Source organism: Schistocerca americana, chromosome 2 (assembly GCF_021461395.2).
Source record: "Schistocerca americana isolate TAMUIC-IGC-003095 chromosome 2, iqSchAmer2.1, whole genome shotgun sequence".
NCBI lineage: Eukaryota > Metazoa > Arthropoda > Insecta > Orthoptera > Acrididae > Schistocerca > Schistocerca americana.
This window is the reverse complement of record NC_060120.1, coordinates 1,093,449,275-1,093,467,137: the sequence shown is the minus strand read 5'-3', so window position 1 is coordinate 1,093,467,137 and position 17,863 is coordinate 1,093,449,275. Positions and strand designations below refer to the sequence as shown.

General features: G+C 37.1%; 1 protein-coding gene across 3 annotated transcripts in view; it reads right to left on the bottom strand.

Moving 5' to 3' along the window:
- The window catches only part of LOC124596494 (diphthine methyltransferase), a 140,005-nt gene that overhangs the window by 120,270 nt on the left and 1,872 nt on the right, over nt 1-17,863 (bottom strand). For 2 of the 3 annotated variants that reach the window (XM_047135652.1, XM_047135651.1), the window contains exon 2: nt 15,809-15,856. The exons of the other annotated variant lie outside the window; for it this stretch is intronic. The gene's annotated coding sequence lies outside the window, so the exon portion shown is untranslated. The remainder of the gene's footprint in view (nt 1-15,808; nt 15,857-17,863) is intronic. 3 annotated transcript variants of the gene reach the window in all.

The window sequence follows — 17,863 nt, the reverse complement described above, 5'->3', positions numbered from 1 at the left end:
CAAGGATGGCTGCTCACCACGACAATTTAGAGAACTTGAATTCATCGCCCAATTCATGACAGACCTGCAGCATATAAAAGGAGCTGAGAATTCGGTTCGGTTCGGTTGTTTGGGGAAGGAGACCAGACAGCGAGGTCATCGGTCTCATCGGATTAGGGAAGGATGGGGGCGGAAGTCGGCCGTGCCCTTTCAACGGAACCATCCCGGCATTTGCCTGGAGCGATTTAGGGAAATCACAGAAAACCTAAATCACGATGGCCGGACGCGGGATTGAACCGTCGTCCTCCCGAATGCGAGTCCAGTGTCTAACCACTGCGCCACCTCGCTCGGTGTGGAGTTGAGAATGTCGTGGTGGATTTCCTGCCTCAGTTGGAATCAATCTCTCAAGCTATTGACTACAAGGAGTTTGCTGCTGTGCAAGAGACACACCAACAAGTCGCAAAATTCCATTGCGACAGTACATCCGGGTTACATCTGCAGCAAATACAACCTGCAGGTGAGCGTTTGTTAGTTTGGTGAGACGTATCACACCGAAAACCGAGACCTATTGTACTTAAGAACTGCGACCACAATTATTTGACAGCATCCACGGGATGGCTTATCCAGGAATAAACGCCACTGCCAAACTGATGACAGACAAATTCATGTGGCCCAATATAAAGGACTGCTGTAGTAGGGCAAAAACGTGCTTACGTTGTTAGAGGGCCGAGGTTGGACAACATGTGCACAAAGCAGTAGGAGGCTTCCCACTTACGATACAACGTTTCACACATGTGCACCTGGACATTGTGGGAGCTCTATTGCCGTTGGAAGGATACCGTCACCCCCTCACAGCAGTGGACCACTTCACCAAGTGGGCACAGGCGATTTAGTTATGAGACATTTCCACGGAAATGGTGGCATGGGTATTTCTTTCATCATGTATCGCACATTTCGGTTGCCCTTTACACATCACCACAGACCAGGGACGTCAATTCTAATCAACACCATTCTCAAAATTGGCCAACCTCTACCATTTACACAATCATCATACCACAGCTTACCACCCAAAAAGCAATGGAATGGTGAAACATTGGCACAGAACAAAATTGGCATAGAATAAAAGCCGCATTTATCTGCTACGCACAGTCTTGGTCGTCAGCTTTGTCATTGGTTTTGTTGGGTCTCTGTACAGCATTGAAAGCAGATTTAGGAGCATCCACTGCACAACTGGTTTGTGGTGAACCCTTAAGACTGCCTGCAGAATTCTTCACTGATCAAACTGGTGCATGACATACCAAATTGCTTTATGTACTCCAAATGGTGCTCAAGCATATGGCCAGACTTTGCCCATCCGCTGTCTCGAGACATGGGGCAGTACTAATGTTCATGCACAAAGATGTATGGTCATGTACACATGTGATGCTACAGACACACACGCTTTCCAGTCACCACAGCAGCCCCCATATTCTGGACCCTACAGAGTTCTCTCCCGGGATGAACATGCCATTCATATAGATCAAAGTGGGAAGACCCAAATGGTATCATTGGAATGGGTCAAATCTACACCGTTACCGACCGATGATGGTGTACACACTGAATACGAAGTGTCACCTTCCACACTACTGGACACGGACGATACTATCTCGCTGCCACAAAAGGAAGTAGTACCCTCGCTGCCAGCACCCAGAGGCTGAAGAAGTTCAAGCAGTGCCTTCAGTACATACAAGAGGTGGACGTTGGGTGAAATATAAATACCCTTACGCTCCCAGAGCTCTGCTCTACTGGGGAAGGGCAAGGGGCTGGAGGGACAGCTGTATGTGAGTCACCAGAAGAACATCTGCGAATGCACAGCGAAACACAGCATTATTCCGTGGCAATGTGCACATGAACAATCTGCTTTATGCTTTGATTTTTATTAGTATTCTTGGTACTGACTTACATTTTTTATTTGATTGGTGTTCGAGCTTAAGGAAATAAGTTATTGCCTGACCACTTCATTGTATCTCTGGAGATCAGCTTTAGTTGGCTAAAATATGATGACTCTCAGCCTGTTGCATTAATCACACAGTTTGTTCATGGTTTAAGATGGGAGCATGCAAGGTGCAACGGTTCCTGCAAATAAAATTCTTTCATATCCACAATCCTGTACTTTCTCTATTTCATTCCACATGATAACAAAGTCAGGCAAACTGGGTATGAAACAAACTGTTTTGTGCAAACTCATGAATAGGAAAAGGTAATGGTTTAAATTTATATACATACATTATAGTTACAAGAAAAGCTAGGCTTTCACATATAACATTGGTCAAAAAAAATATTTGTTTTCTTCTTCCAAGTATATGGTTAGTTAGGACCCCGGAGCACAGCTTAAATTGCAGTACCTGAATATTTCTGACAAGCTTGAGTATGAATTTGTAATCTATGAAAGAACTAGAATAAATACACAAAACTAAGCTTGAAACTTGGTCTTTTTAGCATATGTTGCCCTTTAATACATACCAAACACAAAAGTGCCAGTAAAATAGTAAATAATGGCTTAAATGACTGGTCTCCTAAGGCCTGAAATTTTACTAAGTTGCTGGTCCTCAAAGTGTTTAAGTTTTGAATGAGAGTCAAAAGTTCTACGATTTAAGAAATTCATCACCCATTCTCACATGCAACATAATTCACTGACTTTGAAACGCAATGCTTCCCAAATCACTGTTCGCAATATTTTCTCGCAGTCTATTAGAAATATAAACAGTCGTGACATCAGGCTCATCGAAAGCAGTTTGTTGTTCATCCCCACCCTACAACCTTTGACACATTTTGGACTTGGCAGACGATTGCGAGTGCACTCGTGTTTTGTGGTTATAAATGGTGCACTTTCTTTGCAACTGCAGTTATATTTTGAAGTTATTCTTTCATTTATGTTTTATTACTGTGGTATTATTCTGTAGTGGTGGGCAAAAGTAAATTCTTTGTTAAAGTTCTTACCAGCCATAATTACAAAAATTTAACTGAAAACTAAAACAATGAAAATTTTCCGGAATTCTAACAAATTTAAAGATGATAAAAAACACGAGTTTTTCCTGGATTTCCCAGGGTGCATACACACTGTAACAACACATTAATTTGATCAAAACTCAAATACCATATGGCAGCATATTTGTTTCCTGCAAATGCACCATTCTGGCATTAATGGCAAGAAACTCAAGTGACATATATTGTCTCAGCCATGAAAAAAGAAATACGCTTTGATTCATAGTAGTGACATATTTAGACCAATAGTATTTGCTTTATGGGATTTGTATGGGTTGAAAGAATCAGACATTATACAGTGTTTCAAAGGAGCACTTGACAATGTTTGACTGGAATGGGGAAACAGAACACAGAAGAAGGTGAATAGGCAATTATGAAGGATGAAATAGTGAAGACTGAGTACGAAATGGGTAGGTAAGAAGACAAGGCATAGCAGAAATTCTTGGATAACAAAAGAGATATTGAATTTAATTGAAAAAATGATGAAGTTTAAAAATGCAACAGGCTAAAGGGAATACAGTCATCTAACAAATGAGATTGGTAGAAGGGGCAAGATGGCTAACCAGGAATGGCTCGAGGGCAAATGCAGGGCTGTAAAGGAATATAGAACTAGAGGAAAGATAAATACTGCTATATGAGGATTAAAGAAACCTTTAAAGAAAAGGAAAGCAGCTGTGTGAATATCAAGAGCTCAGGCAGCAAGCCAATACTAAGTAAAGAACGGAAGTCTGAAGAGTGGAAGGAATAGAGGGACTCTACAAGGGAAATCAACTTGAAGACAGTATTATAGAAACGAAAGAGGAAGTAGATGAAAATGAGATGGGAGATATGATACTCCAAAAAGAATTTGATAGAGTGCTGAAAGATATTAATAAAAACAAGCCCCTAGAGTAGACGACATTCTCTCAATTACTGTGATCCTCGAGAGAGCCAATCGTAACAAAACTATTTTTTCTGCTGCACAAGATATATGAGGCAGATGAAATCCCCTCAGACTTCAAGAAGAAGTTAACAGGATCAGTTCCAACCAAAGTAGGCACTGACAGGTGCAAATATTACCAAACTATCAATTTAATGTGTCACAGGTGCAAAATATTAACCCAATTTACTTACAAAAGACTAGAGAAAAATGGTAGAAGCTGACCTTGGGGTATCTTTCTAACAGGTGTAAATATTCCCAAGCTGTTTTTCTTGGAGATTAGTTGGAGCTCCGAAGAAATGTAGAAATAATTGAAGCAATACAGATGCTATGACTTACCTTACAAGACAGACTGAAGCAAGGCAAAACTATATTTACATGATTTTTCAACTTAGAGAAAGCTTTTGACGACACTAAGTGGAATACGCTCTGAAATTCTGGAGGTAGTATGGATAAATTACTGGCAGTAATAATTTATACACAGTCTGTACAAAAACCATGTTACAGTTTTAACACTCAAAGAGCACCTAAGAAAAGCGGTAGTTGAGAGCAGAGTGAGACAGGATTGCATCCTATCCCAAGTGTTATTCAACCTATATACTGAACAAGCAATAAAGGAAAACAAGAATTTGGCATAGTAATTAAAGTTCAGAAAGAAGAAATAAAAACTTTGAGGTTTGCTGATGACACTGTTATTCTGTCAGACACAGACTTGGAAGAACAGCTGAACAACAATAGAGGGTGTCCTGAAAAGCGGTTTAGGATGAGCAGCAAAAAAAAAAGAGGATAATAGAACTTAGTTGAGTGAAATCAGGTGTTGCAGAGGAAATTAGATTATAAAAAGATACACTAAAATCAGTAGATGAGCTTTGGTAATTGGACTGCAAAATAGATAATGGTAATGAAGTAAAAAGTATATGAAATGCGGACTGCTTATAAAAAGGAAATAATTTCTGAAAAAAGAGGGATTTGTTAACACTGAATATAAATTTAAGTGATGGAAGTCTTTTCTGAAGTTATCTGTATGGAGTGTAGCCTTGCAGGGAAGTGAAATGCGAGTAACGCGCAGCTCGAGATGAGAACAGAAATTATTGAAATGTGGCATTATATAAGAATGCTAAATATTGGAGGGCTAGAGCGTGTAAATAATAAAGAGGTACTCAACTGAATTGCCCCCCCCCCCCCCCCCCCATGAACCACGGACCTTGCCATTGGTGCTTACGTGCCTCAACGATACAGACAGCCGTACTGTAAGTGCAACCACAACGGAGGGGTATCTGTTGAGAGTCCAGACAAACGTATGGTTCCTGAAGAGGGGCAGCAGCCTTTTCAGTAGTTGCAGGGGCAACAGTCTGGATGATTAACTGATCTGGCGTTGTGACACTAACCAAAACGGCCTTGCTGTGCTGGTACTGCGAACGGCTGAAAGCAAGGAGAAACTACAGCCTTAATATTTCCCTGAGGGCATGCACCATTACTGTATGGTTAAATAAATGATAATGGTGTCCTCTTGGGTAAAATATTCTGGAGGTAAAATAATCCCCCATTCGGATCTCTGGGCAGAGACTACTCAGGAGGACGTTGTTATCAGGAGAAAGACAACTGGCATTCTACGGGTTGGAGCATGGAATGTCAGATCCCTTAATCGGGCAGGAAGGTTAGAAAATTTAAAAAGGGAAATGGATAAGTTAAAGTTAGATATAATGGGAATTAGTGAAGTTCCGTGGCAGGAGGAACAAGACTTCTGGTCAGGTGAATACAGGGTTATAAATACAAAATCAAATAGGGGTAATACAGGAGTAGGTTTAATAATGAATAAAAAAATAGGAGTGCGGGTAAACTACTACAAACAGCATAGTGAGCGCATTATTGTGGCCAAGGTAGATACAAAGCCCATGCCTACCACAATAGTACAAGTTTAAATGCTGACTAGCTCCACAGATGATGAAGAGATTGATGAAATGTATGATGAGGTAAGAGAAATTTTTAAGATATTAAAGGGAGACGAAAATTTAATAGTCATGGGTGACTGGAGTAGGAAAAGGAAGAGAAGGAAACGTAGTAGGTGAATATGGAATGGGGGTAAGGAATGAAAGAGGAAGCCGCCTGGTAGAATTTTGCACAGAGCATAACTTCATCATAGCTAACACTTTGTTCAAGAATCATAAAAGAAGATCGTATACATGGAAGAAGTCTAGAGATACTGACAGGTTTCAGATAGATTGTATAATGGTAAGACAGAGATTTAGGAACCAGGTTTTAAATTGTAAGACATTTCCAGGGACATATGTGGACTCTGACCACACCCTATTGGTTATGAACTGTAGATCAAAACTGAAGAAACTGCAAAAAGGGGGGAATTTAAGGAGATGGGACCTGGATTAACTGACAGAACCAGAGGTTCTACAGAGTTACACGGAGAGCATTAGGGAACGATTGACAAGAATGGGGGAAAGAAATACAGTAGAAGAAGAATGGGTAACTTTGAGAGATGAAATAGCGAGGGCAGCAGAGGATGAAGTAGGTAAAAAGACGAGGGCTAATAGAAATCTTTGGGTAACAGAAGAGATACTGAATTTAATTGATGAAAGGAGGAAATATAAAATTGCAGTAAATGAAGCAGGCAAAAAGGAATACAAACGTCTCAAAAATGAGATCGACAGGAAGTGCAAAATGGCTAAGCAGGGATGGCTAGAGGACAAATGTAAGGATGTAGAGGCTTATCTCACTAGGGGTAAGATAGATACTGCCTACAGGAAAATTAGAGAGACCTTTGGAGAAAAGAGAACCACTTGTATGAATATCAAGGGCTCAGATGGAAACCCAGTTCTAAGCAAAGAAGGGAAAGCAGAAAGGTGGAAGGAGTATATAGAGGGCCTATACAAGGGCGAGGTACTTGAGGGGAATATTATGGAAATGGAAGAGGATGTAGATGAAGATGAAACAGGAGATATGATACTGCGTGAAGAGTCTGACAGAGTACTGAAAGACCTGAGTCGAAACAAGGCCCCGGGAGTAGACAACACTCCATTAGAACTACTGACGGCCTTGGGAGAGCCAGTCATGACAAAACTCTACCATCTGGTGAGCAAGATGTATGAGATAGGCGAAATACCCTCAGACTTCAAGAAGAATATAATAATTCCAATCCCAAAGAAAGCAGGTGTTGGCAGATGTGAAAATTACCAAACTATCAGCTTAATAAGCCATGGCTGCAAAATCCTAACACGAATTCTTTACAGACGAATGGAAAAACTGGTAGAAGCCGAGCTCAGGGAAGATCAGTTTGGATTCCGTAGAAATGTTGGAACATGAAATTTACAGCGCAACTTAACAAAAAGGAGGGACTGGTTTGTGGGACACATTCTACAGCATCAAGTAATTGTGTGTCTGGTTTTGGAAGGAAGTGTGGTGGGTAAAAATGACAGTGAGACCAAGGTATGAGCATAACAGGTAGGCCCAAATGGATGTGGCTTGCAGTAGTTTTACATATATCACAGAGTAGACTACTATGGAGAGTTGCTTCAAATCAGTCTTCAGACTGAAGACAACCACCACCACCACCACCACCACCACCACCACCACCACCACCACCAACAACAACAACAAAAAGTGCTACTTAAACACTGTTTATTTCAGAGTAATCACCTACAGACAAGCACAGTGACAATAATTATATGTCAGAAACAAGGTTAACATATATCTCTTTGTCGGGGGTAAATATTAAACTCATCCCAGATACTATACAATACAATAATACTAGCAAAATACTATTTCATTCTGAGATATTGAAATACAGTATACAGCATTTAGAATCTACAGTCAGGACAGGAGACATTCTTATATTAATATTTATTCTCACTACAAACATTTCATTCAACTATAGTATAATATAGCTTTCAGCAAAACTACAAACATTGGCATTAGATTTCATCACAAAACAATTTACAAATACAATTTGAGTATCTCTACTAAAAAATTATAAATTAAACTGATTATTCTCAATATCACGATACTTTTAAGGAACATATTTCGTGAATAATCAGTCAGTTAACAGATGCATTGTGTGTGTGTATACTGTCTGTATATGTTAACATTTCCATTACACAGTTAGCAGGTAATTTACAATAAAAATTTCCACAAATAAGTTTGTATTGTTCAGCTTTAATCACTTCAAAACATAACACCAAAAATGTGTCTAAGATTGCCTCATGTCTGCTGCTTAATTCTGCTACAAAAATCATAAGAAAATAGGATTTTTTAGATCATATGATACTTAAGGCATGATACCATTTACCATACGAACAATAGACTATGGTAGCTAACATTCTCAAAACTGTCGAAATTCACAAATAATAGCACATAACTCGCATTAGCTGCAAAATGTAGACTATACTCAACAAAGCATATCGTGTACAAATAAAGTGGCGCCAATATATGCTCACAAGATGTATGGATGATACCTTCATATAAGAGAAAAATAAGAGAAAAAGTGTTTCCAGCAACATTATATGACTAACAAATTTTTGTACTGAAGTTTGTTAATGAGATTACCTGAGGACATGAGGCACTAAATACATCATCTTGATTTTCAGTTGGGTAACAGGGAAGCAGTCAAACTTTGGAGAGACATGTTACTGTGCATAATGCAGAAATTTAAAAATGTTATCTGTTTAGTGATTCCATTTTTCTGATATATCAGTGCCATTCATATCTTTAAAGACAGGAACTGCATCTTTTCAAAGCATGCTCAATCATTTGATGACTAGAACTATTTTGGTAAGTATGGACAAAACACCAGCAATAACCCAATGAGAAATTTTAGATTTTCACTATGACGCCGTTCAAAGACTGCATATAAATGTTACCACCTACAGACACACAGCTCACTGCAGTCTAATTCCACATAAATACTTACTCCTTATTTGATTACACATCATTCACATGGAATAACTATTTCTGGTACTATTACACTGATTTCACTATAATACTACCTACATTTCACACAACCTCTGATATGATGCAATCTGATAAATGTTTTTGTTTTTTACATTCCTGAGTACAATATAGTAGCATAGAATCAGTGGTTACACTGAAAGTATACAAAGTAATAATTTATCATACATAAATAATATACACAATTTGTTTGATTTGCATTTGCCTCTTACCACTTACACAAATATACCTTATACTAGTAGGAATACATAACTGATATTGTATGTGTAAATTTATGCATCAAAAAAGTTATTATTGTCCCAGACCGAGAGTATACATTGTTTGTTAATCAGCATAAACACATTAGAGTGCTATTTCACTTCACTTCACTTATTACATCCATAGCTAGAATTGAAAAATACGACCGTTGGCTATGTGTCAGCATTGCCAACTTAGTGTATCTACATTTAGTGAGTGGGAAAGTGTGTAACTATGACAATACAACGTATTGCATGTTTCTGTTACTGAAGAGAGATTATGAAAATATTTCTTTTTTTGTATAATGGGGGAGTATGGACAGAAAAACAAGAAAAGCAAGTAGCTGCTGGCACTAAGAACACAGAAGAGTTCCGAGGACAGGTGTGCAGGGGTGTGTGTGTGTGTGTGTGTGTGTGTGTGTGTGTGTGTGTGTGTGTGTGTGTGTGTGTTGAAGGACACACACTCAAAAAGGGAGGGGGGCAGACAGAGAGAGCAAACAGATTAAGTTTTTATTTTGTGGTGTAGCCAAGCTGTACAAAACTGACTGGTCACCGAGTCCACCCCTCCCCCTCACTCCAACCAATATGTTTTACACCATTAATTAACTCATATTTATTTTTTTGTTTTATAAATGTTGCTTCTCAACCTTCCGCCCTTTGTTAGGCTGAATCTCCACTAAGTTGATATTTAGCTCTTAGTGGATTTTATAAAAGTACAATCAGAGTGCTCTCCGAGAACACATCAGAGTGAGCATTTTGCAGGCGCAAGAGATATTTTACAGGAGTGTTCAGTGGACTGTTTTTGGTGTCACTACAGGGACAATAATGTTCATGCTTATTAAGAACACATACGAAGTGTCTGAATTTTTAAAGAAGTTCTCTCAACAATAAAAAATGAACCAGTTGTATCTATTCAAAAATGGATATATAAAGCAGCCCGACGGATGTCAAACAAAAACATTCTCACAGTCTTATCATAGATAACAGCTAGTAACTAAAATTTGTTGGATCTAATACCGTATAATTTAGCAAGAGCATCTACAGTATTTTGAATTTATGTATGTTATTCGCTAACTGCACCTTACTCACTAAATCTTCTTACATTTGCAATATAAAAACACACCTAGGACTGTTTTGCCCGTGAATAGCAAAGATGTACAATTCTGACACAGCTCTTGAAATTTTTCTGGTGATTGAAATAATTCTATTTCAGATTATGTATGTTACACCTTGGCAGAAAATTAAAAAAGTCTTAGATCCGATTACATATTTCACTATTTCTGTGTGATAGCAACATGATAGAGGAAGAAAAAAAAAAGTGGGTGGATAAACAAGAATTTGTATGGCTGGGACTGAATCCTTATTCATGTTATGCCTGATGCGGGGAGAAGAAAAATTGAGATTTTATTTTTCAACTAAAATCATGTTTGTATTCTTCAGTAACAGAAACCTCTATTATTTAGTGGGAAAAGGAATCAATTTTAACATTTCTTTGCTTAACTTCAGGATTTTGTAACAATAATTATGTTGACAAATAAAGTTAGGTGTAGATAGAAAGTACGGAGTCCTGGCAATATTGATTGCAATAGTTGTTCATTCAGATTCTAATAAAAACTAAAGTGATGTAAAAACTATGATCTGTGATATTATTAAACAATAAAATAAGAAATACCTGTGTATTAGAACGTGCTGATGCTGTATACAACAATGCTGTTACATACAGATTGTGTTGCTAAGACATGACTGTAAAATTCCCTTTGTGTTACTTTGCACTATCTGACAGATGTAAAGTTAAATATTTTGTGAAGCTAATTTCAGTCTTTTGTATTTAGCAGTCAGTACAATGGTATGGATAAGTTTACAGAATTAACACGAAACTGCAAACTAAAAGTTTCACAGTCTTCACAAAAACTACTGTAGTAATTATTTAAGATTGTTTTGAGATCATATTTCACACTTCCTGTGTATTTAAGCTATAATATAGCAATGGAAACACATAGGAATATCAACAATGTAGGAAAAGATAGATTGGTACTTACCATTATTAAGACACATTAAGTTGCAGACAGGCACAATTAAAAGATACTTACACGAAGCTTTCGGCCACAGCCTTCAGCAGCAAAAGAGAAGCACACGCCATTCACACATACTAGAAATCACACCTCATGCACACATGACTGCCAACTCTGGCATCTCGGGCCAGAAGTGTGCCTGCCCGTGTGAACGAATGGTGTGTGTTTCTCTTTTGCTGATGAAGGCTGTGGCCAAAAGCTTTGTGTAAGAGTATTTTAAATTTGCCTGTCTGCAACTTAGTGTGTCTTCTTTATGGTAAGTATCAATCTTTTCCTACATTGTTACGCTATAATACATTTATTAAATACCGTATTTTGGTCAAAGGTGTATTCAGTTATAAGTCCGCCTGAAAATTAATAAAAGGTACTTAACATCCATTTAGTGATGGTAGTTTCTATGACTATCCATAAGCTCTTTTGGATTTTTGTGACAGAAAAAAAAATCTTAAGTTTTGTTAACAGAAGTACAAATGGTTACTTTATACTCTAGTGATTTGATTATTAATTACTTCATATACTTTCAATCATAAATAGTAACTATAATCAATCTACTTTACTAAATATGATTTGTCAAAGGACACATTTACAGCACAGTTTCACCTATGAAAGAAACTGTTCTTGAATGTTGTTGAACTGTTCAGTATACAAATCAGTATCACTAACTGTATTTGTACTATATTCCATATGTCAATGGTCTACACGAGTTACATGATAAAATGTTATGTTGGATCCAGAAGATAACTCTTGGCAGAATGTTTCAAAACAAAATCAATCAATTAATATAGTTCATTAATTGAAGTTTAAAATAACCTGTGTGCTTAGGTGCCATATTTGGAGTACTCCACAAACTTAACCCCAATAATGTGCTTCAAAAGGCACACTAAAAAAATTAAAAGCATCTGCCTTCTTGCAAGAACACAACTTTGCCATATTTTCCAAATAGTTTCACCACAGTTGTGGCATCTTCAGTGGATTTTTCTTTTTATTACTTTTTTTTAATATTGTATGTACCCTGTGGCTGTTAAACAAAAATCAGCTACAGGCTTATATTAATACATCTCATCACTACAGCAGTTTATCTGGAATCAACTGGTATGTGGCTACTAGATGTGTTGTTACATTTACATTTAAAGTGACATTTTCTTGTACCAATTGATGAATTCCAGTTGTTAAGTTGCAGATGAGGTATTACTTGATAACAATATTACTGCACCTTGGAGCGAGGGCTATCACGAGTCGCTGCGGAACTGGCATCAATAGCTTATGCACAACTGATCTGTCAGCATTGACAGTGTGATGCGTTTTCCTTATTCACCACCGTACTTGTCTACTGTAATTTCACTTTGTGTTTCCTATGTCGGCCAAGTGCAATAACATTATGGTTGAGCAGTAAATGTGCAGCAAAACTTGTGTAAGCCACAGTAATGAAGTTACAACAAGAATTTTCCACTGAGTATGAAACAGAAAATACCAACTTCTACACAGTTATCTGCTGAGCACAACAAGAATTTTCCACTGAGTATGAAACAGAAAATACCAACTTCTACACAGTTATCTGCTGAGCACTAACCAAGTACAGCTCAGAACAAATCAACTATAGCAATGAAAATGCTGTATTAATATGTACTTGTGGCTGATTTTGTTTGACAGCCACAGGACATATACAATGTAACACAAGAAGCAATAAAAGAAAAATCCACTAAATATGCCACAAATGTAGTGAAACATATTGGGAAATAAAAAAATTACATTTTTGCAAATAAGTCAACCCCTTTAATACATTATTATTATTTTCTGCAAGCATGGAACTTAGCTTAATTTCCATTATGGTGGTTCAAATGATAGGTTTGCCTGCATACAAATTTACTTAAAGCACAAAAACAATAATGTCCTTCAAATGGCGATTCAAGCTTGAGAGTGAGCATATATTTTGTTGTACATTCCTTCCAAGTTATTAAGATTTAACACTGAGCAATTGGAAATTGCTTACTCCTGTTTTAATTTGTTCACAGAAATCATCACCTCCCTGCAAAGTATTGTCCAGAGCTTCAGTTTTTCAGACAAAGTTTCAGCACTTCCAAAACACCTATAGACCTGCAACCAGCAAAGTGGTGAGAGACACACACACAGACGTTCTGGTGTCAGGGATGACAAGGCTGTTACATAACTGTACAGTTAATTCACCCAACCTAGGAAGAGACACCAGCATAGAAAGTATGTTCACTCTCTCTCTCTCACTCACCTGCTGTGCCATAATTTTGGAAGATTTTTGTTTCATTCCAATTAGTCCCATTTCTTGCCACCATTTACTATCTTTCTTCCTGTATCTGCATAAACTTTTTTCATGTGTCTACCGTCACAGGTAAGCAGGCACGTTTTCTATCATATTTGGTCATAGTTTCATTTTTATAGCTTTCTGCATAGATTAATAGTAGAATTATGAGCATATATACACAATAATGCTCATAATGGAAGCAAACATATTATGTATACATAGAAAAACTAGATACTTCACATTAAGTTACAAAAAATGGGATCTGAACAAGTTACACATACATTCGTGTAAATGAAGTGCTTTTTATCATCTACATAAGTAAATTAAATTACAGTAAATGCCCTATTTTATGACTTAAGCACCTTTAGCATGAAATGATTCACAAACTGCTATCAAAACAAATTTCTGCAATGAGTAGATCTGCCAACGGTGATTAAAATGTCTGTCCCTGATAATATGATGGAAAAATAGTGCTATATTAACTTCCACACATCCTTCTAACAGGACTTGCTGATGCTTTTTCCACATACTAAATACACAAAAATTTCAAGTCTTTCGGATACAGCCGAAGACTTCCCTTCCTCTTAAACACTGCAGCTGTAACCGGTGGATTCTGAATGCTTTTTTCCATTTAATTTTAATTTGCAGAAAATCTTCAAGTTTTTAAAGGAACTAGTAGCACAATGCATTTAAATGGTCACATTTGATTTTATAAAAACAGTACTCCACTCATGCTCTAAGAACAAACAGTATTTGTTTTGTAGCTTTCATTGATTTACCAATACCTATTAAGACATAAAACCTAGAAAAATATTATCACAATGTGGAAAAAGACTTTGCATATACGCGGGTTTCTGAAAGCAAACTACAGAACAATCCACAAAAAACTGCACACAAAATATATAAAATTCTCTTCAGGAATAAACTACAACTTGCCTTTTGCTTCCTTCACCCGCTTCCTTTTTCATTTCTAAGAGACAAATAGAACTTTTAAGGCATTAATGTTTGGCATATCTCATGAGGTAGCCTAGAATAACCAATTTTATTCTAAAAAGACACTTTATTACATTTCTGCTCTTGAAACTTCTCATCCACTGTATCCTAAACTCTTTAATAAGTAAAAAATGTTGAGATGATTAAAGGATATTCTCATTTCATGTTACAAAAGGTTCACGTAGCACAGATTGAAAACATTTCCAACCAGTGCAAATGCATTCTGCTTTGCACCATGAATTGTTCTCAATGCAAGTAAATACTAAATGCCAACCCTCCCAATTCCATTCACTCCTATTTTAGCAGTGACATTATAAACTGCTAGGGTGCTCATAACAATGTCATCACTATGACACTCATGGTTCTCTCATCCATTTTTCCCTTCTTCTTAGAAATAGATTAACCACACAACATCTGCTACAGAAGAACAAAACATTTAAAAGTCAGTTGCATACTAAGAAAATTAGTGATCAGGTCTGACGTGGCAATCCATCTTTGGAAAGGTTTTAGTGCAGGTGGTTTTCCGCTTACTTCCTTCAACTTGTCATAAAGTCGTCTGACATGTCGATGTGTCAAGCGTATAACTTGACTGATGAGCAACTGCACAGTGTGCTGCTGATTTTTGTTGTGGATGAAGAGGAGGGAGATAGTGAAACTCAACGCCAGCATAACCTACCGCTCTCAAGGGACCAATGGGGCCACCACACAACGTCCCCATCCAAACGACAGATCACCATCAACAGTGTCATGTGCCCTCACTTGGTGGTATGTCAAAAGGTTTGGAATTCAATCCAGTGCATTGCCACAAAGTTTGGTGATCAGAAATTTTATGTCAACAATACTACTCCCCAAAATGGTGAAATGTAGCTAGTCAGGATGTCTTGCACCACCAGGATTTGAAGTGGATACTGTGGTAAAAGCATGTTTTAGTTACCCTAACTAGGAGGCCAAATAAAATTATGCACTGAAAAGCTTACAGTTTCATTAGATGCAAAGAATCACATTCAATTTTCACATATATTAGAAATGAGGCAGGTCCTTAAAAGTGATATTAAAGGACGCTGAAGATCATAGACAAGTATCTGTGTGCACATGGACAAGAAAAATGGGGATTGGATGCACCCTATCCCAGAATTTGAAGTGCCCTTTCTCGAAAACTTTATGCAATTACCACAATGCAACTAACATGCATATGGTTGTTATCTAGAATGAAATCCTACCAGGATACGCATTTGCTCCTACAACAAGGCAATCCAATTTCATATTTTCTTTTGGGAAAAACATTAATTCCATTTTAGCATAGTTTTTTCGGGGAAAAATGTATAACGTAAACAATTAAACAATAAGCACTCACCGACAATTCTGCGTAAGAATTTTTCATTTACAGAGAGACTGTAATAACCTGAAAAACAGAAATCAAATTTTCTAACAATCCATTTTTAATTGTTTCATAAAGGAAACAATGGCTGCAAAACAGAAATTTCTGTTGAAAGCTGCAGGTGAGCATAAGGCAGGAAATGCTATAGTTTATGTACACAACAAACTATACACAACAAATGATTTAAATTTAGCATTCAAGTTGAATCATTCTTACTCAGAGAAACAATATTAAATTATCCAGAGTGGCCAGTGAAACTAGTCAACATTACATGGCAGGCAGGGATGAGTGGAAAGAAAGAAAGAAAAATATGAAGAAGTGATGTGTTGCACTGTAAGCAGAAATGAAATCTTATCACATAAAAGGCAGAGTCATATAGAAAGTACAGAATCTGTTGCAGCAACAGCAGTAATAAGAGTAAATAAATTACTAATGCAAAAAATGATATGGTGAGGCAGTGGGCAGGTAAAGATATAAGTTTATTCTTACTATAAAGTAAAAGCAGCAACTAATCATTGTTAATAATATCATTTATTCACAGCAAATAATACTACTACCAGTTTCAAACCAACAAGCTCACCATCAGACAACAATTCACATTCCTTACTTCAAGCGTCTTATACTGCACAAGAGACGTTGATTGTTTTTCACTGTAGCGAGAGTTTCTTAGGGATGTGGATTTTTATGGCACAATCATCTAGGGAAAATCCTCCACACCAAGGAACTTTTGCCACAACCAGATCTAATTCTCAGCACAAGATGAAGGAAATGCGACACGTGCACAGCTCTCCTATCAGATCAAAAGCGATAACACTGCTTAACAAGTAGCATTATTAAGAGGGGTTGGTTGCTGCTTTTATTTTCCTTGTATGATTAACCTGTAAACTAGAATACATATGGTTCTCTTTTTGCCTCTATTGTCCTCTCCGCTATTCTTAAATATAGTCCTAAACTGACAAGTCACTTATACTAATACAAAACCTCATCAATTCCTATGAGATACCAAATGTTCCCAAGTGTTGTCCTCTCAATAGCACCATCACAAGTGAAATCACATCCACAGCTGTCACAACTATTTCTACATTAGTGACATTTATTTACCCAGCCAACCTTCTTCCTTCTTGCAAGGTTCTCACAAGTTTCTCCTGATACAAAATTGCAGAAGAGTTATTGTCTCACAACTCTCTAGTTAGGGTGTTTTTACTCTTATCAGGCTTTGAAACAAAAGCAACTCCACATGTAACATGCTTATTTTTCATAATGTTTCACTGTCTACTTAATTTTAGTTCATTGTGCAAGGTAGTAGATTTAAAGAATCCCTTATATGCTATAGTTAAACCATGAAATCTTAGTTATTGTCTTTAAACTGGCTCTTAAGAAAGTAATCAATGGCAAATGTTTGGGTGAACCACAGGTAACTGGTAGACGTGAAACTGTGCAGAGATGGGTTATGTGATCACTAAGACAACACATAGCACACTAGTACCAAATATAAATAGTTGTACTACTCTTTAAATACTACGAAGAAGTTGCAGGACTGATATGGGTGCTCCACACACCACTAATCATATGGTAAGTCGAGTTAAGAGACTGCACAAGCAAGATAGTTTCAGCAACCTACACCACTCTATATTTCATTAATTAGAAATAAAAATGTAAAAGACTCACTCAGATATCTGGATAATGCAGGACTTCATTCTTGTGTAATTATAAGTAGACACAAATTTTACAGCGTAAGAATCAACTTACATAGCTTAAGTCTTGGACAAAAACTAGTAATATCTACCACTTACCACTGATATGCTTGAGTTTTGTCTTAAATGATGAACAATGCCACACTGCAGACAATATTTAATATTAAAATAGGAAAAAATAAGAATGAGCTCAGTCACATTTAAATTCAAGCTGTGCACATTACCAGTTTGGCTGCATAACAGAGCTCCTAGTATCTGCATATTTTGCCTGGTCCTTGGCAGTATTCCATAATAATACAAACTGGTAACGGAACAATTTTATTCTCAGCAGTTAAAT